Source organism: Hypanus sabinus, chromosome 10 (genome assembly GCF_030144855.1).
Source record: "Hypanus sabinus isolate sHypSab1 chromosome 10, sHypSab1.hap1, whole genome shotgun sequence".
Taxonomy (NCBI): domain Eukaryota; kingdom Metazoa; phylum Chordata; class Chondrichthyes; order Myliobatiformes; family Dasyatidae; genus Hypanus; species Hypanus sabinus.
The window spans coordinates 48,762,707-48,782,269 of NC_082715.1; the positions used below are offsets into that span (position 1 = coordinate 48,762,707).

Below are 19,563 nucleotides of genomic sequence, written 5' to 3' on the forward strand. Positions count from 1 at the left end.
TCCTTTGTAAGATGAGTGGTCTAAAACTATTTACCATACTCCAAGTGAGCTCTCACTAATGGCTTATAAAGTCTCAACATTACATCCTTGCTTTTATATTCTAGTCCTATTGAAATGAATGCTAACATTGCAGTTGCCTTCTTCACCACAGACCCAACCAGCAAATTAACCTTTAGGGGATACTGCACGAGGACTTCCAAGTCCCTTTTAGCCTCAGTTATTTACATTTTCTCTCCATTTAGAAAATAGTCAACCCTTCCATTTTTTCTACCAACATGTATGACCATGCACTTCCTGACATTATATTCTGTCTATCATTTAGTTGCCCATTCTCCTAATCTGTCTGCATCATTCCATAGCCTCCCTATTTCCTCAACTATCTGCCCCTCCATCTATCTTCATATCTTCTGCAAACTTTGCCACAAAGCCATCAATTCTATCATCCAAGTCATTGACATATAGTGTAAAAAGAGTCAGTCCCAGCACAGAGCCCTGTGGAACACCACTAATCACCGGCAGCTAACCAGAAAAGGCACCGTTTATTCCCGCTCTTTGCCTCCTGCCAATTAGCCACTGCTTAATTCATGCTAGAATCTTTCCTGTAATATCATGAGCTCGCAGCTTGTTAAGCAGCCTCGTGTAGCACCTTGTCAAAGACCTTCTGAAAATTAAAATACACAACGTCAACTGATTGCCCTTTGTCTATTCTGCTTGTTATTTCTTCAAGTAATTCTAAAACTTTTGACAATGGGTTGCTTCCTTAACTCCCAAAACTTTCTTTCATTTGCATCCAACTTCCCAAAACATTCACATGATCCACCAACAACGTGTGGCTGTAGTGTCTATCAACAACAAAATAAAATGCAGCAATCTCCACAATTTCCAGACCAATGATTTCTACCACAAGAAAGACAACAGCCTCAGTCATTGAAAATCACCATCATATGTGTTTCTTCTTGCCATCTTGCCGTTGTTTCATTGTCACTTTGACATAATGAAACTTTACCTTTCAGGAAAAATATCTTTTTGGTTCTGAAGTAGTTCAAGATAGCTCACCACCTGATTTTCAAAAGATTACCTATGATATGTGGAACAAATGGGCAATTCAACTGAATCAGTCCAGTTTCATCTCTTCGCTTAAATCTATTGGCTAAATGCTCCACCATTTTCTCATCTGGCATGGTTTAAATGCTTCATTTTAATGCTTCCATTGTAACAAGGTCCACACTACCAATCTGTTTCATTGCATTTAATGATGATGACCATCAGTGTTTCTCTTTCTCCATGGATGTAATTCACCACTGCCTCTAAATCATGAGCCTTTGGACAAATGAGAAGTGTTCAAGGATCAAAGATTCTAACTTTCTAGCACACTTAAGGTGTGGTCTGGAGAGTTATCACCAGTGCCGTCCCTGCCATATCCTTCAAGATGAGGAAATCAATACCACCATCTTTTCGCAAGCCATTATCCCCAGCACTGAATCCTTCTGGGAATTGACCAGATACTTCATACTTGGCTTTCATATGGCCATTCTACACTCCATTCAATGCAGATTGGTACTTCCATTGTATCCTGAACAGTGGACTACCTGACTGGCAGACTACAGTTTGTGCAGCTTCAGAGCTGTGTGTCAGACATGGTTATAAGTAGCACTGGGGCCCCTTGGGGAACTATATTGGCTCCCTTCCTGTTTACCCTGTATACCTCAGACTTAAGATAAAACATTTGAGTTAATTTTTCTGCAGAAATTCTCTGCTGACTTAGCACTAGTTGGGTGACTTAGCAATCATTGGTCTGGAAATTCTGTATGGGGGGAGAATAGGAGAATGGATACAGGGGCCCTGGTGGAGGACTTTGTCAAATAGTACAAACTGAATCATTGGATGCTCAACATCAGTAAGGCAAAGGAGGTGGTGATGGACTGTAGGAAGACGAAGCCTGCGCTGCTCCCTGTTACCCTTGACAGTGAGGGTCTGGATGTGGTGCGGACCAATGATTACCTGGGGGAGCACTTGGATGTCAGGCTTGAACACAGAGGTTGTGTACAAGTAGGGCCAGAGTTGTCTCTACTTCCTGAGGAGACTGAGGTCCATTGGAGAATGCAGGTCTTTCCCTCATATGTTCTACCAGTCTGTTGTCACCAGTACAATCTTCTATGCGGTGGTGTGCTGGGGCAATGGCATCAACATGTGATGCCAACAGGCTCAATAAACAGATTAGAAAGGCTGGCTCTGTGACAGAAGTCAAACTGGACACACTTTGTGTGTGGTAGAGCAAAGGACCCTACGGAAAATCCTGGCAATTCTGGACAATGTTTCTCATTCTCTACATGCCTACTTGGCTGAACAGAGGAGCAGTTTTAGCAATAGACTTAAGACAACTGCAGTGCTAAAAATAGCGCTGCATGAGGTCATTCTTACTCTCAGCTATTAGGCTCTACAATGAGTCAACCTTTAGCTGGGGAAGTGGTGAACCCCTCCTATTAGTCTGTTTGAGGCCATTTATTTTTAATTTGCTCTTACTTCCCTTCTAATATTTGTATATCTGTGCACTTATAATGCTACTGTTGCACTGTAATTTCCTTTGGGATCAATAAAATATCTATCTATCTATCCATCTACACCAAGCTTGGTAATATCAAGGGATTACTAGGAAAACAGGAGATCTTTCAAACGGTGATCAGAACTTCTTTTCAGAAATAAAATATTCGCACCAACTGTTGGATTGATCAAAGAGGAGATGAACAATCCAAGGATAACCGAGGCCCTCTGTGAACACACATAAGCCCAGCTAAAAGTATGCAGCATTTCCCAATTTATTTACATGCCTATCTCATCAAGCACAGTTGTGTATTTAATCGTTCACTAATATTTGAGTATTGTAAATACATTGATTAAGCATTCTTGTTCATTTAAATAAATCATTACAGGTTATATATAAAAATATAGGAATTGCACATATCATGACATTACTATGTGATACGTTTGTGCCTCACAATATTAAAAAATGAGGTTAGACTCACATCTCTCAGATTCCCTTGTTTTCATTTTGATTAGTTTTGTGTTTTGGGGCTGACAAAACATAATTGCGGTGATGAAGTATTTTTAAAAGGAACCTGAGACAACATTGAAATATTCCCACGACCAATGGATTGACTTTCAAGGAATACGTATACGACGCTGGAAGAACTCAGCAGGTCAGGCAGCATCCGTGAGAAAAGAGTAGCCAATGTTTCGGGCCGAGACCCTTCATCAGGAATGGGGGGGAAGAGAGGGCCAAAGCCCACTTTTATAGATAGGGGAGGGGGAAGGGCTAGAGGCGCCAGGTGGAGAACCAATCAGAGGAAGGATAAAGAGGGGAGGGGATAAGCATGAAAGAACTGTAGAGATAAAGGAGCAGAAAGTTGAAAGGGGAGAGAGGCAGAGAGGGACCTAGGATGGGGAGAGGGGAGGGAATTACTGGAAATTGGAGAATTCAATGTTTGTACTAAGGGACTGGAGACTACCCAGACAGTAGATGAGGTGTTGCTCCTCCAACCTGAGTTTGGCCTCATCGTGGCAGTAGAGGAGGCCATGTATGGACATATCCAAATGGGAATGAGAGGCAGAGTTGAAGTGGGTGACAACCGGGACGTCCTGTCTATTGTGACGGACGGAGCGGAGGTGCTCGACGAAGCAGTCCCCCAATCTGTGTCGGGTCTCGCCGATGTAGAGGAGGCCGCACCGGGAGCACTGGATGCAATAGACAACTCTAGCAGACTCGCAGGTGAAGTGTTGCCTCACCTGGAAGGTCTGGGGCCTGGAATGGTGGTAAGGGGGGAGGTGTGGGGACAGGTGTAGCATTTGCGCTTACAGGGATAAATGCCGGGTGGGAGTTCTGTGGGGAGGGATGTGTGGACCAGGTAGTCACGGAGGGAACGATCCCTGTGAAAAGCTGAGAGGGGTAGGGAGGGAAAGATGTGCTGGGTGGTGGGGTCCTGTTGAAGGTGGCAGAAGTTGCGGAGGATAATGTGTTGGATCCGGAGGCTGGTGGGGTGGTAGGTGAGGACAAGGGGAACCCTGTCCCTGTTGTGGTGATGGGAGGATGGGTTAAGGGCTGAAGTGCGGGTGGTGGAGGAGATGCGAGTGAGGGCATCTTTGATGACGCCAGAAGGGAAACCACGATCCTGAAAGAAAGAGGACATTTGAGAAGTCCTGGAACGGAAAGCCTCATCCTTGGAGCAGATGTGCTGGAGACGGAGGAACTGGGAATAGGGAATGGCATTTTTGCATTGGGCAGGGTGGGAAGAGGTATAGTCAAGATAGTTATGAGAGTCAGTGGGTTTATAGAAGGTGTCAGTGGATAGTCTGTCTCCGGAGATGGAGACTGAGAGATCAAGAAAAGGGAGAGAAGTGTCTGAGATGGACCAAGTGAATTTAAGGGCTAGGTGAAAGTTAGAAGCAAAGTTGATGAAATTGACGAGCTCAGCATGGGTGCAGGAAGCAGCACCAATGTAGTCGTCGATGTAGCAGAGGAAAAGTTGGGGAGTGGTGCCAGTATAGATTTGGAGCATAGACTGTTCCACATAACCCACAAAGAGGCAGGCATAGCTGGGGCCCATGCGAGTGCCCTTGGCTACACCCTTGATCTGGAGAAAGTGGGAAGAACCAAAGGAGAAGTTATTGAGAGTTAGAACAAGCTCCACCAACCGGAGAAGTGTGGTGGTGCTGGGGAACTTGTGGGGTCTGTTATCCAAAAAGGAGCGGAGGGCTTTGAGACCTTCTTGATGTGGGATGGAGGTGTATAAGGATTGAACATCCATGGTAAAAATAAAGTGGTCGGGGCCGGGGAATTGGAAGTTATTGAAGAGGTGATGGGCATGGGATGTATCCTGGATGTAGGTGGGGAGAGTCTGAACTATGGGAGATAAAATGTAGTCCAAGTAGGCAGACACAAGTTCGGTGGGGCAGGAGCAGGCTGAAACTATGGGTCTGCCAGGACAGTGTGGCTTGTGGATCTTGGGGAGGAGGTAAAACCGAGCTGTGCGGGGTGTGGGAATTATGAGTTTTTTGGCTGAAGGAGGAAGGAGTTAATGAGGGTGGAGATGGTGCGGGAGACGGTGGATTGATGTTTTTTGGTGGGGTCCTGTGGCAGGGGTAAGTAGGAGGAGGTGTCGGAGAGCTGCCGTTTGACCTCAGTGAGGTAGAGGTCCGTCTGCCAGACTACTACAGTACCACCTTTGTCTGCAGGTTTGATAGTTTGTTGACTACTCTTTTCTCACGCATGCTGCCTGACCTGCTGAGTTCTTCCAGCGTTGTGTACGTATTCTTTGATCCACAGCATCTGCAGTTGTATTTTTGTGTTTTGACTTCCAAGGATGATTCTGCACTCTGAAGACTTGTTGAGTCCGTTATGGTTATTATTCTACAGAGTATTAAGTATGCTCATGAGAAAATGAATCTCAGGTTTGTTTATGGTGACCTATATGTACTTTGATAATGAAATTTATTTTGAACATTAAAAGCAGATTGTGGGAACAATACATTAATGGGCAAGTGAAGTTGAGTGATGTAGCACCTCTGGTTCAAGATCCTGACGATTGAGGGGTGATAAATGACCCTGAACCTGGTGGTGAGAGTCTTGAGGCTCCTGTACCACCTTCCTGATGTCAGCAGCTGGAGAAGAGTATGACTTGGATGATGGGGGTCACTGATGACAGCTGCTGCTTTCTGGGACAGCTCTTTGTGTACATATGCTTAATGGTGGGGAGGTATCCACCACTTTTTGTAGAGTTTTCCATTCAAGGGCATTGGTATTTCCGCACCTGGCTGTGGTGCAGCCAGTCTATGTACTCTCCACCACACATCAATAGAAGTTTTTGCCAAAGTTTTAGATGTCATGCTGAATCCTCACAAACTCCTAAGGAAGTAGAGGCGCAGCCATGTGCTTCATAATTGCACATGTGTGCTGGGCCCAGGACAGATCCTCTGAAATGTTAGCACTGAGGAATTTAAAGTTGCAAGCATTTGGCTTTTGTGCGTGTAAGGAACCAGAGTCTACCCTGCATGCATTAAGGTTATTGCATGAACTGCAAGTGGGAGACAAAAAGCTGCTTGTAAAAGCTGATGCTAAGACCAAAGTTCAGCTTGATGAATAGATGGCCAAAAAGAAAGGAGCCAATGGAGATCTGAAAACAGATTATTCATCAGATGCTGCGGTAGATGATAAAACCAAGAGGGATCAAATGGCTAAATGCACCTTCCCAAGATTGCAGAAAGAAGAAAAAGGAAGGTGATAAAAAGAAAAGACAAGAAGTTGAAAAGGAGAGAAGAGATGGAGAGAGAATGCAAGTGAGGAACGGAATGAGGTATGAATGAGAGAAATAACATGAGAAAGAAAAAGAAATGGATCAAAGTAGATCCAGAGAGAAAAGCTGAGAAAAGGAAAAGAAAAGGTGTCCAGGGCTGTCAGAACCACTCCTACAACTCTAGCAAGTAGGCCTCAGAACCTGAGATTGTTTGGCGGCCACGAATCTCACCTGCCAATCAGAGTGAACCCCTTGTCAGGAAAGACTTTTTTCCACAAGAGGAAGAAAGCCTCCACAATGATTCACAAGACAATGAGTCTTGAGGCCAGAAAAGAACAATCTAAAAGTTGGCTATGCTGTGGATATCTATATAGTTGTTGAACTCCTTGTTAAACTGTGTATATAGCTGAGATGCATTTTATACTGAGTTGGAATTTATAGCTTAACAGGAGGAGTGTTGTGTGTTTAATATTTCAATAGTATTTGAGTAATATTGTAAATATATTTGATTGATTAATTTTGAGGCCTCACGTGCAGTGTTGTGAGCTGTTTTGAAATGATGTGCTGGCGTTGGAGAGGTTTCAAAGGAGGTTCACAAAATTAATTTGAGATGGACAGACTCATCATATGAGTGTTTGGCTCTGGGTGTGTACTCACTAGAACTCAGAAAAATACGGGGTGAACTCATTGAAACCTATTGAATGTTGAAAGACATTGATAGAGTGGATGTGGAGAGGATGTTTCCTGTGGTGGGGGGGTCTTAAGACCAGAGAACACAGCCTCAGAATAGAGGGATGTCATTTCAGAATGGAGATGAGGAGGGATTTCTTTAGCCATCCTCATGGTGAATCTGTGGAATTTGTTGCCACAAGTGGCTACATTGGGTATATTTAATGCAGACTTTGATGGATTCTTGATTAGTCAGGGCATGAAGCAACTTGGGAAGAAACCAGGAGATTGGGGCTGAAAGGGAAAATGAGTCAACCATCATGAAATAGTGAAGCAGATATGATGGGCCAAATGTCCTAATTCGTTACCATGTGATATGTACACACCTTACTCAAAGTAAAAAACGAAGTTACATGAACATCTCTCGGGCTCCCTTGTTTTCAGTTTTATGTTTTGGGGTTACAAAATAGAACAAGCACCTCCTTCCTGACTATGATTTTAGATCCATGGTTTTTTAAAAAAACTCTTGTGAAGTATTTGAATAAGGAAATTACACTTTTTTGTTTTTTTAAAGGCAGAAAGCCAAATTATAATTTAGTAATCCATTAGCATCACGTTTAGGTTGTACTTGCCTAAGTAAAATATTTTTAGTGTATTTCACCAAGGCTGTTTCTTGAAAGGCTTAAATTTACTTAAATTCTTAGGAATTAAGTTTGTGCAGAAAGCCTGTGAACTCCACAGCACATGCTGACAGTTGGATCGCTGACAACTTCGGGATTCCGCATTAAGTTATGCGATCACTTGTTCTCTTGTTTATGAATAGGATTAACACAAAGACATTATTTACATCTATATTGTAGCAAAAGTGCAGCTAAATACTTTGGAGGATTAAATGTAATAGCTGCCAAAAATAGGTGAAAGCATAGTGATGCCTACTTTTAGCTGCCCTGGTAGTCTCTCGGTTACTTTGTACAGGCAGTACTAGCCATGCTCTGTCAATTTCAGTCACCTGCAGGGGCTTATACCACAGTGTCTACCAGTATTTAACTCTAGCTTGAACGCTAAAGGCTTCCTGTACTACTTTAAATGGCAGGTGCATATAGACTGGAGGTCATTGCAAAACATAATTCACAGTGGGAGGGGAAAAAAGATTAATTACAGATTTTTTTTATTCAACAGTTTGCATTTCTTTCCAAGATATGGGACTCTAAGGGATTAGTTATTGAGGGCTGAGATGAGAAGTTTCTTTGTGGGATTAGAGGGCATTGGAATTTATTACCTTCCTGAAAATTGTACATGCTTAATTCTTTTTTTATATTCAAAATAAAGTTTGATGGATTTTTCAAAAATAAAAACACAAAATCCTGTCAGAACTCAGCAGGCCGGACAGCATCTATGGAAGGAGGTAGTGACGACGTTTCAGGCTGAAACCCTTCATTAGGCCCTTCGTCACTCCTGATGAAGGGTTTCGGCCCGAAACGTCGTCCCTACCACCTCCCATAGATGCTGTCTGGCTTGCTGAGTTCTGTCAGCATTTTGTGTTTTTATTTATTTCCAGCATCTGCAGATTCACTCGTGTTGCCTTTGATGGATTTTTCACTTGGTGGAATATGAAGATTGGCTGGGAAAGGGGTCAAAGTACATTCTAATGCTGATTTAGAATGCAGGGGCCAGAACCTGTGGTCTAGAGTCCAGAATTCAAATTCCACTACCAAGAGGATTGAAATTCAAGCAATTAAATTTGGAATTCTGATATCAGCGATGTTACACACACCATGAAGGGATTGTTACGAAAACCCATCTAGCCTGTGACTTTTTGTGATTGATTCTAATCCGTTTCCTCAGCTCAACAATTGGGAAGGGACAAGGGGAATGGTGACAACACCAGCACTGCACAGGTCCTATGAAGAAGCAGACATTTAAAAAAAAGTTTGATATGATATCTGATTCCTGCCTCTATTTAATGTTGGTTCACTTAGCTCAATGATGTAAAATTTGACAGATGCCGTGTGTCAATGGAACTGATGCCTGACAGTGCAGGTCCTTGAACAATCCTGTTGAAGGGTTTCGACCCAAAGTGTTGGCTGTACTTTTCATAGACTGCTGAGTTGCTCCAGTATTCTGTGTGTGTTGCTTGGATTTCTAGCATCAGCAGATCTTCTCTGGCTTTTAAGTTCGTACCTCACTCATTTTTGTGGGGAACACAGAGATCATTGGGAAGTACTGCTTGATTGTCCAGCAAAATTTATTTATAGGTCAGAAAGTCAGAAATGTTTATGCCCAGATCCATAATGAAATGCAGCATGTTATGATACTCCTATTATTTCCCTTATTTTCCTTTTATATCACTTTTTGAGAAATTTATGCAGTTCTTATGTGATACATATGGGCAACTTCCTGAAGAAGAGCAAACTTCTTCTAAAGAAGAGTGTTCTAACTTGCACAAGGGTATGACTCCTTCCTTAGATAATTTATTACAGGTGATTAGTTGATTACAAACTGTATTTTAGCAGTGAATCATTGCAGAGCTCTTTTATTGCAACCAGACTTGAGTCTGGGCCCAAAATGCCGGTTGTTTATTTCTCTTCGTAACTTCATCCAACTTGTTTCTGCGTTTCTCTAGATTTCCAGCATCTGAAAAATCTCTTGAGTTCAGGCTTTAAAATGTTCTCACAAACACAGATTTCACCTCTGCCTTCTGAATAGACAAAATCAGCATGTGTTCCCCTTGGGTTTTACACTTACATGTTTATTGATGTTTTTTCATCATTGTGAGCTCTAAGTACTGAGTAAACATTTCTAATTGTACTCTACAGTACATTTCCACCAAATGGCAAACTGGGGCAATTAAAGGTAGGCTTGAATTAGATAGTCGTGAAGCCAGCATAGTCGTGATCCTTGAAAGTTAGCCTTGGAATCCCAACAATGAATACTTTGACTTTTGCTTTAATCAATGGAATTCCTTAATAACACACACAATGGAAAAGAGTAAACAGTTGACATTTTGGGCCAAGACCCTTCATGAGGATTATTTTGATTACCAGCATCTGCAGATTCTTTTCTTGTTTTTGAGAGGAATTCCTTGATTTTTTTTTCTCCTAAACAGGATAAATTCCATTTATCTTCTGATATTTCTAACATTTAAGCCAAAAAACATTTTTAGATTTCTCTTTAAAACCTGTCAATCTGTGTTTTATCTCCAGCTACACACCGCCAGCAAGGAATTTTAAAAAAATCAAACGATGGTTGAGAGACTAATTTTTGTATTTGTGACAGATTAGCATATTGCTTATCTGCGGAAATAGGACATTAAAATACAGAATATAGGAATTTTCTGCCTCTGTCCCCTTCCCTTCTCCCCTACCAAATTACTTCATACTTAAGTAGTACTCTTGAAATCTGTGGCCACTTTTGCTTATGTCCTCTCTACAAATTGACTACTCGCAGGATTTGGTACATTCAAAACAGGCTTGTGTTTTCTTTTTCCATCCTTCCCTAACTGCAAATTACTTATACACCTCAAGTGCTTGCTGAAATCTTTTCATACTCTGTGAGTGTTCTGAACTCTGTCAGGTGGAGGTTAGGAATCGAGGATCTGTTCGGAGTCTATTGTAATTGTTATACTTTCCATCATTCTCCACTCCCCTTCCTCCCAGCTGAACCTGGAACATCCCTGGACCATTACCTAATGAAGTCCTCGCATCTACATATTGATAGCACTCTAAAGCCCAGTGTAAACAGCAGGGAGAATGCACTACCTCATAAGCTACACACCTGCCCTCTGCATCAAACATCTGCTGCCTGACTGATGTTTCCACAATGACCTCTTCAGTCACAGGTGAGAATGGAGAAGATAGAAACTTCATGGGACACCCAAACAATAATATCTCAGTTTTCAATGGAGGTCAGTTAGATCTTGATTATATTGAACTAAGTCAGTTTGACAAAAGCAACAAAAGAGAAAGTCTGATGTTGAATGCAGTTAATGATTTTGTGATATGCTTATGTAATGAAAAGAATGGATGCGAGTTATCCTGGCTTCCAAGGAATTGCCTAAGAAGAAGGAGACCAGCTATTACATCATGTTGATTCTGTAACCAAATGTTTCCAACATTATGATCTTAATACAAAATAAGTTTTATGTTTTCTGCTAAACCTGTCAGTAAATTTTAACGTCAAAAGGACCACAGAAATAATGGATCAAAATGTTTTTTTAATTCAAAATGCTCAGGTGTGCTGTTTAAGAACATTTTAATATTTCCACAGTAATGTTTTGCATCATCTTGCATTTAATTTTCCACAACTGTGTGGCATTATCTTTGTATACGCAGAGTGTGTAATGAGGTTTGAAGAGATAATTGGATTTCAATGCAGTGTAGTGGGTTGGGGAAAATGTATGATCTGTGGGAATGATCTTGTGAACTTGACCTATTTATGATGTGTTTTCTGCAGGGTACCAGATGGCCCTTCTAATCTTCTGAGAATACATTTCAAATTTCACAGGCTTTTGTTTTTCATCATTCCTCTGCTCTGATAGTAGTTTTAAGAAGTCATTTGTTTTTCAATTAACCTATGGTATTGGAAGAAAAGTAATACAAACTAATAAATAGTATAAATGATTATTCCATTAAATTTCTTTGCAAATGGTAAAGTAGAGACCAGCTCAACTGAGGTCTCATTTGGCCGTGTTGTTCACATGTATATACCCGGTATTTGTAGAAGTTGGAGAAAGTAATAGTTTAGATTATTATTAATTTCAAGTAATTCATCAATCTTTACAAAGTTACAAAATGATGAAAATAATCTAAATATTATTTTTCATGTACAAAATAATTAAAGTAATTAGTAATGCAGATACTATAGCATTGCTTATTTGTGCTTCTTGAAAGAACAAAGGAATTGTTGGACATTCTTCCTTCATTGTCATTCATTGTTGGCTTTTTCAAAATACGTGATCAGTGATATCTAGGGAGGTTTGACAAAAGCAACAAGAGATAAAGTCCACAGATATTGAATGCAGTTAATGATTTTGTGATATGCTTATGTAAAGAAAATTTGAACATTTCATGGGAAGTTTATTAAAGGATTTATTTACTTTTCATGAGCTCAGTACATCTACTAGAGTTACAGAGAAGATTATTTTTGAAAAAGAATGACAAGTTGTACAGACATAGTGTACTAACCATTTACAAACGAGAGAAAGTCTGCAGGTGCTGGAAATCCGAAAGGACACATACAAAACGCTGAAGGAACTTGGCCCAAAACATTGACTGCACACTCCTTTTCTATAGATGCTGCCTGACCTGCTGAGTTCCTCCAGCATTTTCCACATGGTATTAAGCACTTAATCTGATTTCTGATCTTTTATGGGATGTGACCAGGTGTAAGTTTTTTGTGATTTTCTATATTTACATCTTTATCTTGCCATTGGTTAAATTAAAGTAAGTTGGCCAATATTTCACCAAATTTGTTTTTGAAGTTTTAAACTACTAGGGCATTTGTATCTATTGTCTATGCTTTGGATGTTTTTCTAGAGTCAAAGGGCTACATTAATACTAGCTGGTTTGTGTCTTCTGTATTTTAGTTTCAAAACTGAATTGGGCAAATATAAAGGAGGAGGAGTGGAGTTTTACCCCACTAAATTTCTGAACAAACTAAGTAATTGAGACTCAAGTATATCAATAGAATCTTTCACCTGTACCTAAGTTATAAAGGGCGCTTTTTTAGAAGGGGCATAAAACCAGGATAATATTGTATTTCCAATCTATGTCTCTTCGTGCTTTCTCAGGGAAGTTAATTGCTAGTAGATGCAGGTAGTCAGACATTGCTATAAGCAGCACTTGGGGCCTCCACAGGGACTGTATTGGCTCTCTGCCGGTTTACCCTGTATACCTCAGACTTTAGATATAATACTGTGTCATGTCATCTGCAGAAATTCTCTGATGACTCAGCAATAGTTGGGTGTCTAAAGGGAGTATGGGAGAATGGATACAGGGTCCTGGTGGAGGACTCTGTCAAATGTTGCAAGCTGAATCATCTGCAGCTCAGCGTCAGTAAGACAAAGGAGATGGTGAAAAGAAGACAAAGGAGGATTAGGCCTACTCTGCTCCCTGTTACCATTAATGGTGAGCTCATGGATGGTGAGGACCTAGGAGTACCTGGGCATGCACCTGGATGACACATTTGAGTGGAGCACCAACACAGAGGCTGTGTACAAGAAAGGCCAGAGCTGCCTCTACATCCTGAGGAGACTGAGGTCCTTTGGCATATGCAGGCCTCTCCTTTACATGTTCCACCAGTCCATTGTCGCCAGTACAATCTTCTTTGTGGTGGTGTGCTGGGAGAATAGCATCAAGACGGGTGATACCAACAGGCTTAGTAAGCTGGCTCTGTTACCAGAGTCAAACTGGACATACTGGAGGCTGTGGTAGAAGAGAGGACCTGACGGAAAATCCCAGCAATCCTGGACAATGTTTCTCACCCTCTGCACGTCTTCTTGGCTGAACAGAGGAGTGCTGCTGCTCCAAAAAACAGTATATGAGGTCATTCTTGCCCTCAGCCATTAGGCTGTATAATGAGTCAACCTATAGCTGGGGAAGGGGATAACCCCTTCCTGTTAGAATGTTTGAGGTAACTTATTTTTTAATTCTTTATTTCTTTTCTAATATTTATGTATTTGTATATCTGTGCATTTGTAATGCTACCGTGACCCTGTACTTTCTTTTGGGATCAGTAAAGTATTTAAAGCAATAGCAAGGCAAGTTCCTTTTCCTCCCTCCCACTGACAGTCCTCCACCCTATGACTGGGCATCCAGTGGACTTGCGCACTCATGTTGTGTCTGACTTCACCAGTGCACTCGCAGATCAAGGGGCCACTGCCATTGGGGCTCAATTTACAGACGTCCAATTGATTTTTGGACTTTAATCTTCGGTTTTGACTCCAGCACTTGCCAATGACAGGGTGAACTCTGGACTCGCCAATTCGCATACCTAGTGGGTGCCTGGCCTTTGTGCTTCCTGTCCATACAGATCTCTGGTCCTGGGACCTATTGACCTAGCACCCTATCAAGCCTCATCCCCACTGGTCTGCGTCCACAGTGCCTGCTGGCCCAATATCCATCTATGTTTAAGTTCAAGTTCAGTTCATTGTCGTTTAACCATACACATGTATATCACCAAACAAAACAATGTTCCTCTGGTCCAAGGTACACAGCACAGTACATATAACTCTTACACACAATGCATAAAATAATACCACTTATAAATTAACAAATAATGTGCATATATGGCAGAAGTTTTAAAATGTAAACAGAATAATGCTACTGGTGTTTCATACATGATGAGACCTGGGTGGAATTAGGGAGTTTGGGGGAAGAAGCCTTTTCCCATCCTCACAGTTCTTGTTCTAATGCTACTGTCCTTCCTGCCTGACAGTAGGGGGTCAAAGATTGTTGGACGGATAGAAGGTGAAAGGGAGATCTCAATGATTGTTGTAGGGACTTGCAGTCAGATGCCTTTGTCTGGTATGGGAATTCAAAGCACTGATGCAGCTGACCAGATCACTCTCAATGGTGCAGCTATAAAAATTGGCTAAAATGTTCACTACAATGAGGGAGGGAGAAGCTTCACTTGCCTCAGTCTCCTCAGGAAGTGGCGATGCTGCTGTGCTTTCTTGAGCAAAAAGTGACCAGGAGAGATTGTCTGTTATGTGCACTCCCAGAAACTTGCTGCTCCTAACTGTCTCTCCACGAGGAGGCGTGTAGTGAGGAGTAGTCAGCCTGCACCTTTCTAAAGTCTACAGTCATCTCTTTGGTCTTTTTCACATTCAGACTCAAATTGTTGTGCTCGCAACATTATACCAGCTGTTCCGTATCCTCTCTGTGCAGCGTCTCATCGTCGTCATTGAGGCCAACCACTGTTTTGTCGTCAATGAACTTGGTTCAGTTTGAACTGAATCTAGCAGTGTAGTCATGCGCCAGCAGTGTGAAAAGCAGTAGGTTGAGCATGTAGCCCTGGGGAATGCTGCGAAAGGTAGAGGTTATGTCAGCATAACATAACAAGAGATGTTTCTACCAACATGGACTTCACATGTCCTTTGTCACATGTCCAAGTAGAGTGAAAGCCTAGTCTCCAACCTGACCTCTAAATCCCCTACATCCCTCTCTCTAAGCCCTAACCTGACACTAAATCCTCTCTCTTTTCCCAAAATCATCCTGATGAACATCCTAAAAAAAAAGGAATTCTGAGCCACAACCTTAACAGAGACTACAGTTTGGTGCCATTAATACTGGAGTTGATGAAAATATGGGGGAAATAATAAATGAAATGAGTGATTAATATAGGATGTTGTAAATGGGTGCTTGCAGGTCAGCATAGACTGGGTGGGCCAAACACCTGTTTCTGTGCCATTCTATGACCATTGTGTATTCATACAATTAACAATAATAGTGCCTATAAAAACATTAACCCCCCCCACTTGGAAGTTTTTATGTTTTATTGTTTTAAAGCATTGAATCAGTGGAATTGATCTGGCTTTTTTGACACTGATCAACAGAAAAAGACTCTCAAGTCAAAGTGAAAACAGATCTCTACAAAGTGATCTAAATTAATTACGAGTATAAAGTACAAAGTAATTAGAAAACCTACAGCACAATACAGGCCCTTCAGCCCACAAAGATTGATTGAATAAGTACTGGATATCCCTTGGAGTCCAGTTAAGTCAATCATCAAGAAATGCAAAGAATATGGCACAGCACTTAATCTGCCTGTAGCAGGCGATCTCAAAAACTGAGTGACTGCAAGAAGAGGAGCGATGAGAGAGGCCACCAAAAGACCTATGACAACTCTGGAGGAGTTGCAAGTTTCAGTGGCTGAGATGAGAGAGACTGTGCCCGGGTGCTTCACCAGTCAGATCGTGGCTGTTCACTCACGATCCCCATGCAACCTGACGGAGCTTGAGCAGTTTTGTAAAGAAGAATGGGGAAAAATTGCAGTCTCCAGATGTGCAAAGCTGATAAAGAGCCATCCACACAGACTGAAGGCTGTAATTGCTGCCGAAGGTGCATCTACTAAATACTGACTTGAATGGGGGGGGGGGGGAAGAGTGGCAAAGAGAGAGCCTCACATGAAAAGAACTCACATGAAATCTCGGTTAGAGTTTGTCAGAAGGCATGTGGGAGACTCTGAAGTCAGCTGGATGAAGGTTCTATGGTCCGGTGAAACCAAAATTGAGCTTTTTAGCCATTGGACTAAATGCTATGTTTGGTGTAAGCATCAAAAACACAGCATCCCTACGGTGAAGCATGATGTTGGCTGCATCATGCTGTGGGGATGCCTCACTGGAACAGGCCCTGGAAGGCTTGTGAAGGTTGAGGGTAAAATGAATATAACAAAATACAGGGAAATCCTGGAGGAAAACCTGATCCAGTGTGCAGGAGAACTATGACTTGGGGGAAGATTTGTTTTACAACAAATGACCTAAGCATAAAGCCAAAGCTACACAGGAATGCCTTAAAAACAACAAAGTTAATCCCCTGGAAAGACCAAGTCAGAGTCTAGACCCCAATCCAATTGAGAATTTGCGGCTGGACTTGAAAAGGACTGTTAACCCAGAGTCTGAGCAGTTTTGTAAAGAAGAATGGGGAAAAATTGTAGTGTCAGATTTGCAAAGCTGATAGAAATCTATTCCGACAGACTGAAAGCTGTAATTGCTGCCAAAGGTGCATCTACTAAATACTGGCTTGATGGTGGTAAGTAATTATGCAATCAATTATTTTGTGTTTAATTATTGTAATATATTTAGACCAATTTGTAGAAATTTGTTTTCACTTTGACACAAAAGACCCTTTTATGCTGAATGGTGTCAAAAAAGCCAAATTAAATCCACTATGATTCAATGTTGTAAAACAATAAAACATGAGAACTTCCAAGGGGGGGTGAGTACTTTTTATAGGCACTCTGTGTACTTGGATGATGTAAGAAAAATGTGTGGATAGAAGGCTGGCCTCTTAAACTGTTGGAAACTTGACAGAAATATTGCCTCTACTCATGCTGTTCCATCCTTTCCATTGAAAAGAATGGCACAAGACCTTGGACATTTGTCTGCTGCTTGGAAAGATTTACCACAGTTTATTGTTGCTACCAGATGAGTAGATATGAATATTGATACATCTTGTATGAAGATCATGTTTGAGGAAACAGTTACTTGATCCCTTTCTGAAGGAAACACTCTGTGGAAGGTAATGGCAGGCCTGTAGGGATTCATATTAACTGGTGTGCTGGGTTTAAATTACTCAGGTGGAATTGCTGTTGATTTCATCAATAAAGCCAATTCGGTTATCCTGTAATTATCATGAAAATGTCCAAATGATTGGTTTTGCTGGAAACAAATCTTCATTGGAAGTGAAAGAAATCCTGTGTTGCAAAAGGTAATGCCCAACACCAAGGAATTATTCCAATAAATGTGAACAATTCTCACTCTAAAAATCATTACAGATGTTGAACCATGTGGAATAAACTACAAGTCAATTTTTAAACCTGTACTACAACATAATTACTGCCCGTACCATCTCCTTCCTAAATAACTAACTTATATAATAGTAAATCGGGAAAAAGTATATTGTTATAATATTTTAAGGTTTCTGCTTTTCTACCTTGAGCACCTAACCGAGAGACTTATTCCTTTTTCTATTAAGTGTTAAAAGTATAATCTGTTTTTTCACTTCTGGTTTGTTGTCGAAAGAATTCTTTAGCTACATTGCTCAGCAGTTTGATGGCATCTTTGTTGTTGGATATCTGTATTCCTCTGGATGTGGAATTGGATTGTAAGTTGCTTGGTGAAGGGAAGCTGCCACCAAGCCACCAAGGAAGCTGCCCGATCTTTGTAAACAGGTATATTTGATCAGAAGTGATTTCCAACTTACCAAGCCAGTCTGATTGCAACTGCTGTATAGGAGTGAGATATGCCAACTAGTGGAGTGGTGCCAAGGCAACAATCTGGCACTCAACGTCAGTAAGACAAAAGAGCTGATTGTGGACTTCAGGAAGAGTAAGACAAAGGAACACATACCATCCTCATAGAGGGATCAGAAGTGGAGAGAATGAGCAGCTTCAAGTTCCTGGGTGTCAAGATCTCTGAGGATCTAACCTGTTCCCAACATAGCGATGTAGTCATAAAGAGGGCAAGACAGTGGTTATACTTCATTAAGGAGTTTGAAAGATTTGGCATGTCAACAAATACACTGAAACACTTCTATAGATGTCCTGTGGAGAGCATTCTGACAGGCTGAATCTAATGTGTGGTATGGAGGGGCTACTGCACAGGACCGAAAGAAGCTGCAGAGGGTTGTAAATCTAGTCAGCTCCATCTTGGGTACTAGTTTACAAAGAACCCAGGACATCTTCAGGGAGCGGTGTCTCAGAAAGGCAGTGTCCATTAACAAGGACTCCAGCATCCAGGGCATGCTCTTTTCTCACTGTTACCATCAGGTAGGAGGCACTGAAGCCTGAAGACACACACTCAGCAATTCAGGAACAGCTTCTTCCCCTCTGCCATCCGATTCCTAAATGGACATTGAAACCTTGGGCACTAACTCACTTTTTTAATATACAGTATTTCTGTATTTGCACATTTTTTAATCTATTCAATATAAATAAACTGTAATTGTTTTACTTAATTAGTTATCATCATATTATTTATTTTTTCTCTTCTATATAATGTATTGCATTGAACTGCTGCTGCTAAGTTAGCAAATTTCATGTCACATGCCGATGATAGTAAACCTGATTCTGGTTTCCCATTCTCACTTGCTTTACTTACCAGGCTCCAGTGCCGGTAGCCTTTGTGCTCTTGCCTAACTCCCTGCCATTTAATAAGATCAGGCTAATTTGTTTGCAATCTTGATCACATTTGCTAATCCACCTGCACTAAGATTTAAAGTTCAAGCTTTATTGTTGAAGTTTAATTGTCATTCAACCACACACATCAATACAGCAAAATGAAAGAGCGTTCCTCTGGGGTCAAGGTGCAAATCACAGCTCCAGCAGTCACACACAGCACATATAGATCATATGATTATACAGAAAACATACAGTTGCAAAATATAGGTAAAATCTGTGAATTCATGGCCTGTAGATTGATGGTGCATGGATGTTGTCCTGGAGTCACGTTTCTACAAGAACAAGCAGATCCTCATATCATGCAATGGAGCTGCAGATGATTGCAATCTAACTGGTCTCCCAGTGAGTGACACGGGGGAGTGGGGGCAGCCCTCAAACCAGTGGCATACAACCAGCCCTGGAGTCGTCTTCCTCGACGGCTGCATCAGGGATCCCTGAGGTATGAATGAGGGACTGGTCTGTGCAGTGATTGAGACTACGCAACTCCCCTGCCATCAGTCTCGCCAATGAACCAGTGAATCAGCAGTCCACTGTACATTACCAATGTCTTCCAGGGTCTTGCGATTGTTACAAAAGCTTCCTAGGCATTCCCTTGCGCTGTCTGTTGGATCGCTCACCACCTTGACGCAGCACCTTATTCCCTGCGTGGCTGAAGGAGGCACAATCCAGCTCCAGCACTATCCCAACAATCACTAGTGGGGCAAACCTG

The 19,563-nt window shown here is 41.6% G+C and overlaps 1 protein-coding gene across 11 annotated transcripts in view; it reads left to right on the plus strand.

The window, feature by feature from the left end:
* LOC132400639 (kelch-like protein 29) overlaps positions 1-19,563 on the plus strand; it is a 436,778-nt gene that overhangs the window by 101,855 nt on the left and 315,360 nt on the right. Inside the window, exon 1 of one of the 11 annotated variants that reach the window (XM_059981819.1) lies at positions 10,728-10,860. The exons of the other annotated variants lie outside the window; for them this stretch is intronic. The gene's annotated coding sequence lies outside the window, so the exon portion shown is untranslated. Of the gene's footprint in view, positions 1-10,727; positions 10,861-19,563 lie in introns of those variants that run through there. 11 annotated transcript variants of the gene reach the window in all.